The sequence below is a fragment of the Cryptomeria japonica genome, chromosome 3 (assembly GCF_030272615.1).
Source record: "Cryptomeria japonica chromosome 3, Sugi_1.0, whole genome shotgun sequence".
Taxonomy (NCBI): domain Eukaryota; kingdom Viridiplantae; phylum Streptophyta; class Pinopsida; order Cupressales; family Cupressaceae; genus Cryptomeria; species Cryptomeria japonica.
This window is the reverse complement of record NC_081407.1, coordinates 149,190,022-149,201,345: the sequence shown is the minus strand read 5'-3', so window position 1 is coordinate 149,201,345 and position 11,324 is coordinate 149,190,022.

Below are 11,324 nucleotides of genomic sequence, written 5' to 3'. Positions count from 1 at the left end.
TGCAGGGATGAACAAATTTGAATGTGCCAAGTGTTTGGAATGGAAGTATGATGCATAGAAGTGAAGAGATGGAGGTGTGACAGGGTATAGAAATTAAAAAACCCCATTGGAGAAGACTGTTAACTCTAAAACCCTCACAAGTGCCATTTTTGGGATCTGTACTGGTACGGACAAACCAGACAACCTACCCTATTGAATCCAAAAGTTTGTCCAAAAGGGTACTCGGATCACCAAATCTTTTGGGGGTTCCTTTGAAGGTTTTCTGAGTAATTGCACAAAAAATAGTAAGGTAGTGCTAATAGGGCCTCTAGGGCTACTAGGCCTAGAAAATAGGAAGAAGAGGAAGTGATGGGAAAATGGAGAGAAGCCAATTGAAGAACCACTTGAATGGAGTTGAAACACTTACTACAAAACACTCCCTGAGACCCCTGCAAGTGTGTGTTGGAGGTTTGGATAATCTAATGGTTGGATTTACTTTAGTGAATCCTAGCCATGCTTGAGAGAAACTGTAGAAAACAAATTGATAGGTAGAACTCCAAGGAATTTTAATTATATGACTTGTTAATGGACAAGTGAAGAGTGATGGAATCCCACTAAAACATCCTTTACCTACCTATTGAGCAATGTATAACTCATTTGTGAGAATCTCCCCATTGGAAGCCCATTCATTAAATAGTCCAAGACAACATTCTATTCTTAAAAAAAAATAGACTTGAAAAAAAGGAAGACCAAAATGAAAGAATCCATATTAAAAAAATACCTTCTTCCAACTTGACCCACAGTCTTTCTCAAAAGCCACAAAAAAATCCTAAGATAGATTGTTTATGCCAATATCAGTATCAGTAAGAAAAAAGGAAGTAAATAAAACAAACACTAACTTGTCTAACTCCACCTATCTTCATTTAAAAATCTGCAGTTATTGTCTAAAGGTTAAAGTGCTCTCAAAAGTCATAGATGAAAGATTTATCTTAGTGTAGCATCCTAAAATTGTGACACTTGCAATTTCAACTGCATTTGGGTCTTCACGATGGTGACGCAACACTGAACCTGAATGGAGACCCCGAAATCTGTTTATGACATCAAAAACTGCATATTTCTGCACCATGGCCTAATCCTTCCTTGCACCCTGTTGTCCCGAGAGGTGGAACCATGGCGCCCAGCACCCTGGTCCCTGGCCCTATTTTGGGCCCGGTCTCCTATGGGGTAGTGGGTCTTTAAGTTTGCAATTTGGAAAATAATCTTTCGAGGTTGGCCCAAGGTCGAAAAAATCAGTCTTTTAACCCTAATTGACAAGTATATAAACTACATTTCCTCTCCCATTTTGGGGGAGAAAAGGAGGAAAAAACATATGCGTACAAGAGGCGGAAGCACTAGGCAAACATTCAAACATTCAAGCATTCAAGCATTCCTTCATTCTAAGTCTCCATTCAAGGCTAAGTGTTGCATTCAAGACAAGGATTCAACCATTGAAGAGGAGATCACTTATAACATACAACATACAACAACATTTACACCTTCACATGTAAGAATACAAACATTCTTACAACAAGGTATCAGTACTTGTTTACATTACAAACATTTACATTTACAACATTCTCATTTCTTGGTTAATTCCAAAACCGGGGTTTGACCTGAAGGCAAACCCCTAATCCCTAACCCCCCAATCGTCCTCTCTTTTCTGTGTGTAGGTTGCAGGTACGTGGCTATAATTGAAGATCTGAAATCCTTGTACAGAGACGAACAGATCCCCCTTCATTTCGCGGATTTTTCGGAGGACCGTGTGCATGCCGGGTGCCATCGTCCCATCAACTTTCGCTCAAATTTGTAGGACAACGTTGTCTCAACATTTTATTGCTAATTCCAGGTCCGCAGCTTCATCCTGTATTCCTATCTCCGTTTATAAGCGAATCTTTCTTACTTTACATGCATTCCTAGTTCAATCCTTCTATCTACATTCTTTACAAAAGAGGGTAGCCTTGCTGTCTTAACCCTTGAAACTCATTTAGAATCCAGTCTTGCATTGTGTGGGATTGGATCTTGTGGGTTTCAACCCCTCTTTTGAATGTAAAGTCTCTCCTAAGTGAAAACTGTCAATCCTAGTGACCTCCTTTCTCCTTGGAGTGGGGGGAACACCTAGGGTTTGATTTTCCGCTTTACACTTGGAAATGTAATCAATCCTCCACGAAAGCCAAGAGAGAAGAGAATTAAAATGTATAAATGAAGATCGGTAATTGGCAAACCAAAAGCAAAGTTATTCCTTAGTTAATATGAGCAAATCTCCATCTCTATATCCTGTGGATTTTATTATTGTTGTTTTTGCTATCTTGATCCCAATTCATCTATGGTAGATACTTAAGGAGTCCTCACTGTAACCTAGACAGAGAGCACCCTCTTCCAAAATGATAAATGTAAGCTTCACGTTGTCCAACACAATTGAAATTGGAGCTCACCTACTACCTATGTCTACCCTAGCTTTTCATGCTCCCACACATTCTCTCTAGGGATGCTACTACTTAGGTCCAAATTTGATGATCGTATGGAGGTATGCTAGCGTTTTTCCATGAAATACAAAAAATTAATTTAAGAAGATTGTACCAATAAAACAAATTTTATTCAACACAATCCAAATTCTTATAAATCTAGATTTTCATATTCACAACTATTGAAATCTAGTTTGATATAATAGAAATTTTGTTTTATGATAGAAGAAATAGATCTATTAATTCTAATTGGATTATGATAAAAGTTACCTTGTCTTTCGTAAAGGTGGACAATTTCTATTACACAGTTTGCCTCTTAAAGATTGAAGAAAGCAATGCAAAAAGAAGGTGAACAATAATGAAAATACTAATTGGTATTGTTAAAGATTTCATGAGAGTTTTCTTAAATGTGATTATAAATATATGCTTCAATGCAAAGTGCAAGACCAAACTAGTTTCACTTGGGTTACTAATTTTGAATAGGTGAGAGAGCAAATTATGAGTGTTACAACAAAGAGATTAAACATACTGAAGTATGAAGAACAATATTATGTCAAGTTTGGAGACAGTATATGAAAAAGTTTTATTAGATTATATTGTTAAACTTTAGGATTTATTACATTCAATTGTTTGCATGTATATCTATATTGTAAATAAGGTTTTCAAACATTTCAAATTAGATGATTCAAATTCTTATCAACTTATCAATACAATATGGTCCTTACATCTCCAAAAACTATTTGATCCTATAGATTCCATGTATATTGTGTAGATATAGATAGACTTTTGAAATTGGATATTTTTACTAGTCTTTTTTATTTACTCTCTATTTAATTGTTGTAAATAGTAAATCTTGTCATTTGTTCATATTTATGAATGCAACATATTTTTATAATTTGATATATATCTACCATTGGTGTATGAGCTGCAAATTTTCTTATTCTCAAAATGAATAGGTAAGCATCGTAATCATAAATGAACCCTCAAAGATTGGGCAAGTGTTTATGGATGAACCAAACATTATGAGCTTACAACTTTCTATTGTAAACTTTCAAGTATTGGTATAGAGTTGTCATCTCAATTATGGTTAATTAAGTTGGTAGTTTTAAATTGAATTAAAATAATAATAATAGTAGTAGTCAAAAATAGATTATTACAAAACCTCCCACAAAATCTATCAAGATGCTTTCACACTATTGTAATGTTTTTTATTCATGTTCAACTTACACTAGATTATTTTTTTATTGAATTGACAACTTTTGAATAAGTTTATAACACATCATAACCTAGATAAAAATAAAGGATCCTCAATATTTGGATGTGTTATTGCTAAGTAAGTTAATGTTGTTTATTAATAATCTATTTTGAAGTTCCGAACTAGATCATGCCCCCTCTTAGTCCTGTCAGGTGTTCAACAAGAGGATGCTTTAGATGAATGTGGCTGAATATGATTCTTCCAAAGAAGTTCGTTCTTTGAGCTCATCAATCTACTTTGCATGAAATGGATGCTCATCATGTATTTTCTTGGTGCAATAACAATACTTAGGCTTTTCCTTCATAAATTAATACCACTTGGAAGAGGTGGATAAATCTAAATCGTTTCCATGTGACTCAAAATTTAGAGGTGGTTGAGTAGACTGTGCACCTCTATTGTTCAACTTCTTTTGAATCCATGTAGATGTAGGACTCTGAGCAACCAAGGTCCAATATTTGGAACCAAAAACTAAATCAAGTTGTGACAAATTGGCCTTCTCCAATGTTAAGCACTCACAATACAGTTTAAATGAAGGCATAACGAATGTGATACTCAAATAAACCATGGTGAAATAAAAAGAGGAAGCAAAGAATTGAAATTTGCCTCTAAGCTTTGATAGAATTGGGAAGATTCTCTCCTCATTGGTCTTCTCCTTGCAACATTCTTGTAGCTATCATTTGATAGATTTACCTCAAACAAATTTCTCAAACACCCAATCACCAATAGACTTGATTTCCTAACAAATTCACAACTAAGTAACAATTGTACAAGAACTCATCGGCAAAACACTATAAAATTTTTGAGTGAAAAATAACATATCAACATCTTCTCACTAAGAAATCTACAAACCTCCTCATACCATGCATAAAGAATTCATGTAAAACTACAATGATCTTACATCCATAAATACCTCAAGGGAAACATTATAATCTAAAAATTACTTAATCTGCAAATATACAAACCACAAGTTTTGATTAACCATGTAAAATTTATAAATCTACCATGTGCCATTGACACACATGAGAATCCATATTCACTTATCACTTGCATGACCCACAACTATGTGAAAACACTAGAATTCAAACTAGAAACATGAAATAACATAGATAAGGATAACTATATACTTTGAACAAAAAATATACAAAACCCTTAGATCAAAATAGCATAAAATTGAGATATGCAAGTACAACCAACCCAAAAGGAATAAGATGTTCATAAATGCTAGGCCCATTTACAATCTACAACTCCACAACAACCACCATATACAAGCATATAAAGGATTTATGCTAATCCAAAAGCTTAGGTCCAAAAGGATTTATGATCATTTGATTAGATCATCAAATGATCAGATTCATAACCTAAATGCATTTAGGTCTAATGAAACATTGCCTTCCAATGACAAGGATGAAATCGAAGCCTAGCATAAGCACATCAAACCATAGTCATGACAAGCCAATTTTCTTCATATGATCAAGGAACCAAGAACATACATCCAACATGAATACTCTACCACACATGACCATAGAATGAAATAACACCACCATGCATGAGGGTTATCATACATTGTCAAATGAGTGTTCCAAATCAATATCAGATCGAATAAAAACACATGATCAACTTCATAATACTCCATCTTCTCCATCCTTTAAATTCTTGGTGTCTCCTAAAAGTATGATCAACTAGAATAATTCCACTCAAACAAGGATCACTAATAGCTAATTCCTTCCTACAAATTCTCTCAATCTTGCCGAGCTAATAAATCATAACAATATAAATAGCCAAAAACTTAAACATCGTGGAACCAACACATCCAATGACATGCAAGCACATGTAAGTTCAAGCAACTCACATGCAATGACATGCAAACAAATGCAAGTGCATGCAAGCAACATGAAACTTCATGCAAGTACATGTGATTCACCTAAAGTGACATAGCATGCAAGTACATGAAATTCATCGACAATCACATGGAATCACACACAAGCCACATAACTCGGCTCTAGTACCAATCAAAAGGGAAAAAAGAATCCCAAAAGGACCACTAATATGCACCTTATATTATAATTTGTATATTTTTCTTAGGGTTATCCCACATTAATGGTTCCCACTTTTGCCAATGAAGGAAATTGGCGAAAGTGGAAAATTTTGTTTACGGGGGGTTCGAGCGAAGTGGGGGTGTTCGAATGGAATACCTTTTGGGGTTCGAGCGAAGCCCCCACTTCGCTTGAACCCCCTCTTTCGAGTGAAGCACCTTTAATGCTTGTTTATGTCATTTTTCAATTATAGCACGGGGGTTCGATCGAACCCCCTTAAAAATGGAGGGTTCTCTCGAACCCCACTTCGTTCGAACCCCTTTTTTAACACTTCTTTGAAGATTTCTACATTTTTTTGCAGATTTTTGGCCTTGAAACCTCTGGTTGAAGGCTCAAATGGAATGATCTTGACAACCCAAAATTTAGTATTGTATTCCTCGAAGCAAGCTTTCCAATGACTATAATTTTATTACATATTGAGTTTATTATGAACTTGTTCTTTTAATTTTACCAAACATAGGTTTTTCATCGAACATGAACTTCTCTGTTCAACACATTGGGAAAAAAAGGAAACTAATTCAAAAAAATTCTCAAAAATATCTAAGCCCTCGGGTATTGATGTCTTCTTTCTAACAAAAAAAAATAATTGAATTTCGATATATATAGAACAAGTTATGTGTTCAAACTTAAACCTATGTCTGCATTATGACTAGTCGGACTTCAAAACTTAATAAAATGAAAAATATTGAACATATCACTATCAAACCAACTGCAAGTCTTGGATATTAATGTTACAAACCAAAATTTGAAAGAATTGATTTTTTATCATTTATAGAAAAAAATTTATGCGTTTCGGGAGGCACATCACTCTTAAAAAATATAGTTTGTTGTAAAAAACTACTTTTCGAGGGAGATGGAAAAATTAAAAAAAAATCCTTCAAAAAAATTTGAAAAAAATATATATAGAATCTACATACAAAATGCTACAAATCACTAATTTACATCATCTTCAAATTCTTAATAGTCTAAAAGTTATAGTTGTCGGAAGTTGAAGATTATTTTAAAATTGTTCATCTCAATGTCAAAAGTGGCAAAAAAGTGGGAACCATTATTGTAAGTTCACCCCTTAATTGTTATAATTTGATACAAGAGCATACTACTATGCTTTTAAGGTGAAAACAAGCATAGTTTATTTTTCGTCACATTAACCCTTAGAAGAGAGATAATTTAGTTTACATATCTAAGTAAATTTTAGAAGCATAATGACATGTAAATCAACACTTAAGAACATGAAAGAAGAATAATAGAAGAAAGATAGACAAAAGAGAAGAAACGCCAATATATATGGGAAAACCCTTTAGGCTAAAAATACCCCATACTCTAAATCATTGAATTAATGTATTAATACACAATAAATATTATTACAATACACTTTGCGGCTCAAAGTCTTAAGATGAAGATTTAAATCTAGCTTTTCTCTAGAGGAAATTTGATGACATGGTCCTATAATGATTAATTCTTCTCACTTCACTCCTCAACAAAACATCCATTTTTATAGAGTTTGAAATGAAAATAGGATGTTTCTAGAAGGGGACACTAAGAAAGGCCACATGGTAAGTTTCCAGTAGATGTAGATACAATAGATAACATGTAAAGCACATGTAGACGCAAAACTACCCCTGTTATAACAACTTTCTATTTTTGACTCCAACTTGAATTATCAACATATGAAACCAGGAAAAAAAAATAATAATAACATCTAAAAAAATAAATAAATAAATAATCATGCTAAAAATTATCAAAAGTTGAGACACCTTATTAGTAACACCCAAAATGTCCAACCACACCTACAAAGCACAAAGGGATATTCTTCTATTGTCGACAAATGTCCTCTACATTAACGGTGAATTGGATCAAAACACTCACACCTTAATGTTGGCTTGTCCTCTACAGCACCGTGGCGCTTAGTTACTTTAGAGAAACGAGGTTGCATGAGTTCGACACGCCAGAGGTAAAGCAGAGGTTGTAAAGCTCGAAGGCGGTACCATCTAGTACCCCAACACTTCTTCATAATTTAAAAAACATAAAAGCAATCTTAACATGTCCGTATTCACACTATTTATAACTTTGCTTCATATGTGACTTTATATCCTCTGCAGCAGTGTGGTATTCAGCTATGATTATTAAGTGAAGTCGTGAGTTCGAGTCGCAAGACGGGATGATGCTTAGCACACGATGAAAGGCAGCAATTTTCACATGTACGCTGGGAGCTCACCTCACGTCTTACACTAGAGGCTGTTTACAACACAAAGATGAAAAAAATATGTTGAAAGGATAAATGACGGGGGAAACTATCCTATTTTCTCCCAAATTCAAAGCATGTAAATCTATACTCTATACTAGTATGCTTTTAACTTATTTTCAATTAAATAATGTGGATACTATTATAAAATATATATAAACAAAGAAATAATTAATAGATATATATTCTTTTTATTATTTTAGGACTTTGAGAGAAAAAATGATGAATAATCTATAGAATAATTTTTATCTCCTTCCATTTTCTAATAATGAAATACCAAATAATTAGCATCATAAAAATTTGTACTAAAAAATATGTATTTCGGTTAAACATTTATTTATGTAAATAGTAAACCCTACACAATCATATCAATTAAGCACATGTAACTAAGGAATTTCTTCTCAATCATCATATGAATATTTTGGTTTGACTTTCAAATTTTCAAATGGTATTATGCAAGATATGTTGAGATATTTTATTGCAATGGTGTTGAAAACTGATGAGGAGAGATCAAGTGGAAAATCTTTACTCCCCTCAAACGAGACATGAAAGTTTCACAAAGGATTCTCTTCAACTTCTCACGCACATTACATTTAAAAGAGGTGACTTGAATTCATTAGATCTAATCTCAATGGAAAGAGATTGAATGCTAAATGAATTGACAATGATTTGGAAACTAAAGTAGCTTTCTTTTAAAATAGACAAGTTCAATGAAGTGAATTGAGACTAAGCATGAAGATAACAAAGAAATGACTATAACTTGAGATAGAGATGCGGGATGAAGTTGTGCACCTTGAATTAGCAATAAAATGTCGAAACAAAGCTCTACTGCAATTTTGAGCGAAAGTTGTCAGGACCGGGTTGAAAGTGTACTTGGTCCTCCAAAAAAATCATGCGCCGAAAAGGGTTTTTCCATCTCTAAAAATGAAGCCTAAACCTGCAACCTACACACGGAAAAGAGAGGAAATGTTGTTGTGATTGGGGGTTTGCCTTCAGGACAAACCCCATTTTGGAATTAACCAAATGATGAAAAAAACTTGCAAATAAATGAAAGGAAATGCCTGAAGTAGAATTAACCTCAAGAGAGGATGCAATTGAAATGTAAGATAGAGTTTTTTGGAAGGATATGTGGAATTGAATGTCTTCAATGTTGGTAGGGATCTCCTCTTCAATGGTTGAATCCTTGACTTGAATGCAACACCTAGCCTTGAAAGGAGACTTGAGACACTCAATGGATGCTTGAATGCTTGAATGCTTGAACACTTGCACTTGATTTTGCTTCTTGAATTTATTTTCGCTTGATTGTACTTGATTGAACTTATCGAACTTATGCAAATAGGAGGGGAAAATGCTCCTTATATACTTGCTAATTGGGGTTTTAAATTGATTTCCGTCTTAGGCTGACATAGGAAAACTTTTTCCCGCTCTCAATTGACAAGCACAATGCAGGAATAGGTCAAGGGAGCCTCAAAATAGGGCAAGGACAGGGGCACCACACCCGTGTCCTGCCCTAATTCAGGATAGGAAGTGAGAGCAGGCAGTGTGGGGTGGCAGGAAATGCAAGTTTCTGACTGTATGAGCATGTATCGAGTCTCCTATCAGGCTTAGGGATTCATCTACCAATGCGAAGACCTAAATGCAGTCGAAAATTGTAGGGTCGCAATTTTATGATGCTACATTTAGCCCCCACTTTAGCAGGAGTATAAGTGTACACTAATACTATCAGTAAAGTACAAGGAAACAAAATTGAAAGACTTTCACCACATCAAGGAGGTAAGATAACCCAAGCCCCCAATGAACTAAGGATCTTACGACTTCGATTGACAAAGTAAAAGGGAAGATCAAGAGGGAGAGAAGCATGATTCCAAGTAGTAAGGTTCTCCTCACTATGATTCATGAAAAGTAAGGATACCAAAAATTACAAAGCAAAGCCAAGTTCATTAAGTAACTCAAAGTATTTAGAATGAAAATACGAGCGGAGCGTATGCCCCCATGTTAAAGCGATCACGCATGCCTTATCATGAGCGATTTATTTTGAAGTAGGATACACCCAAGAGAGAGAAACAAAGGGATCACATTATTGCAAGGATTTATCCCCCAATCGAGGAATAAACCCAATGATAATGAACACAAAACAAAAAGCATGAGGTGGCTTCGCTTTCCTCGAGGTTAGTATGTTGTATGATAACTCATGTATATATGCATAGAATAGTCCTCATTCTCGAAAGAAAGGAAGCCACCTTGAAAGAAAGGGAACACGTGTCTTTTGAGTCAACATGAAAGAGACCAAAAGAGATCTCAATGCTTTGCATCATCCTCAAGTAGACATCACTAGGGACAACAAATAGAAGAACATGGATACACATAGAAGAATGGGCACAAAAGAGCGATAAAAAAGAGAGGTAGAGGATCTACAATGCTAATGCAGCTAGTCTAACATGGCATCCACCTCCCGATCTTGTTGATCACTATTTCAAGAAGGCAGGAAACACGCCAGAGGAGCGACATTGAGCACAACAGATGGAGCTATCACAAGATCCAAACAAGGACTATGCTCATGTGCTAAGTCACTTTGTTTGTTTCGAAGAGCTAGGATGAAGGCTTTTGAAAATTCTGCAGATGAATGTTTGTCAACATCAACATATTCATATTCACCATCAGAAGCATTAGGAGTTGTATTGCTATCATGAATAACATTTTCACCTATTTCTTCATCAAGATTTATAGAAAGAGGAGCTCTAACACATGAATAGAAGTAAAACCATCACATTTTTTTGCAACTTATGATTTGGAGATTTAGGTTCAACATCTTGCTTAGGAGAAAATGGAATCATGTCAACAGTTGGTGTTTTAGAAGATTTAATAGTTTGAGAAACAACTTCACAAGCTCTAGCACAACGTTTTCATCGACAATCTCTTGCACAACAATTCCGTCGAGTCTTAGTGGAAGGCTGAGAAGAAGGAGGAATATTTGTTGGAGAAGGAATGTATTCATCTTTAATAGTTGGATGGTTAGTTTGAGGCCTCTTAGGTTGAACAAGAGGAGAGGCAGGTCTCTTCTAGCAAGGAGGCAGAACTGCATCATATAAAGGAGGAATGTTCGATGTAGGAAGAAGACCAGGTCCATCATGAGGAGGAGGTACAGATCTAACCTTAGGAGGGATATTATTGTTCTTCTTAGGAGAAGGCATAGTTTTATCCAAAGGAATAGGTTGGGTATCTTCCTTAGGAGGAATATAGTTCTATCCATTAGA